This window comes from Palaemon carinicauda, chromosome 9 (assembly GCF_036898095.1).
Source record: "Palaemon carinicauda isolate YSFRI2023 chromosome 9, ASM3689809v2, whole genome shotgun sequence".
In the NCBI taxonomy this organism is placed as follows: Eukaryota; Metazoa; Arthropoda; class Malacostraca; order Decapoda; family Palaemonidae; genus Palaemon; species Palaemon carinicauda.
The window spans coordinates 124,440,572-124,442,717 of NC_090733.1; positions in this window are offsets into that span (position 1 = coordinate 124,440,572).

The window sequence follows — 2,146 nt, forward strand, 5'->3', positions numbered from 1 at the left end:
GTACCAGATGAAGATTGGAAGTGAGGAGGGGAAGGAGAGAGACTTTAATTATGTAACATAGACAAAGTGACTAACGAGAAGGAGAGGAGACCGGAGAGGGAGAGGAGACCGGAGAGGTAGACGTATAAAAAAGAGAAGTTGAATTATGTAACAGATGAAGATTGGAAGTGAGGAGGGGAAGATGTGCTAAATTTACGTAACAGAAAGTGACTGACGAGAGGGAGAGGAGATCGAAGAGACCGGAGTGGTAGAGGAGACCAGAGAGGGAGAGGAGACTGGAGAGGAGAGGAGACTGGAGAGGTAGACGTATAAAAAAAATAGAGAAGTTGAATTATGTAACAGATGAAGATTGGAAGCGAGGAGGCGAAGGAGAGACGTTAAATTACGTAACATAGACAAAGTGACTGACGAGAGGGAGAGGAGAGGAGACGATAGAAGAGACGGGAGAGGAGACTGGAGAGGGAGAGGAGACCGGAGAGGAGAGGAGACTGGAGAGGTAGACGTATAAAAAAAAGAGAATTTTGAATTATGTAACAGATGAAGATTGGAAGCGAGGAGGGGAAGGAGAGACGTGAAATTACGTAACATAGACAAAGTGACTGACGAGAGGTAGATGAGATCGGAGAGGGAGACGTATAAAAAAAGAGAAGTTGAATTAACAGACAAAGATTGGAAGCGATGAGGCGAAGGAGAGGCATTAAATTACGTAACATAGACAAAGTGACTGACGAGAGGGAGAGGAGACCGGAGAGGAAGAGGAGACAGGAGAGGGAGACGTATAAAAAAGAGAAGTTGAATTATGTAACAGATGAAGATTGGAAGTGAGGAGGGGAAGATGTGCTAAATTTACGTAACAGAAAGTGACTGACGAGAGGGAGAGGAGATCGAAGAGACCGGAGTGGTAGAGGAGACCAGAGAGGGAGAGGAGACTGGAGAGGAAGAGGAGACAGGAGAGGGAGACGTATAAAAAAGAGAAGTTGAATTATGTAACAGATGAAGATTGGAAGTGAGGAGGGGAAGGAGAGACTTTAATTATGTAACATCGACAAAGTGACTGACGAGAGGGAGAGGAGAGGAGACGATAGAAGAGACGGGAGAGGAGACTGGAGAGGGAGAGGAGACCGGAGAGGGAGAGGAGACCGGAGAGGGAGAGGAGACCGGAGAGGGAGAGGAGACCGGAGCGGGAATGGAGACCGGAGAGGGAGAGGAGACCGGAGCGGGAGAGGAGACCGGAGCGGGAGAGGAGACCGGAGAGGTAGACGTATAAAAAAGAGAATTTGAATCATGTACCAGATGAAGATTGGAAGTGAGGAGGGGAAGGAGAGACTAATTACTAACATAGACAAAGTGACTGACGAGAGGGAGAGGAGACTGGAGAGGGAGACGTATAAAAAAGGGAAGTTGAATTATGTAACAGATGAAGATTGGAAGTGAAGAGGGGAAGGAGATGTGCTAAATTACGTAACTTAGTGACTGACTAGAGGGAAAGGAGACCGGAGAGAGAGAGGAGACCGGAGAGAGAGACGTATAAAAAAGAGAAGTTGAATTAACAGACCAAGATTGGAAGCGGGGAGGGAAATGTAATAAAGAGGCATTAAATTACGTAACATAGAGAAAGTGACTGACGAGATGGAAAGGAGACCGGAGCGGGAGACGTATAAAAAAGAGAAGTTGAATTATGTAAAAGATGAAGATTGGAAGTGAAGAAGGGAAGGAGAGACGTTAAATTACGTAACATAGACAAAGTGACTGACGAGAATGAGAGGAGATCGGAGAGGAGACGGGAGAGGGAGACGTATAAAAAAGAGAAGTTGAATTAACAGATGAAGATTGGAAGGGAGGAGGGAAACGTAATAAAGAGGCGGTTAATTACGTAAAGACGCGGTTAATTACGTAACATAGACAAAGTGACTGACGAGAGGAGGAGGAGGAGTTGGAGGTAGGTAAGAGGTAAAAGGATGAGGTAGGAGGAGGAGGGTGATGTAGGAGGAGGAGGGGGAGGGAATTTCATGGAGTTATGTCCCAAAGCAAAGACTATTACTATTAATCTTATAAGGTCTATTGTATAAAAATAGAGTAATAACAGAGCGTTAAATACTGGAGGAATTCTTATTTATAATGTCTGAAAGACTTCTGAATTTCGAAT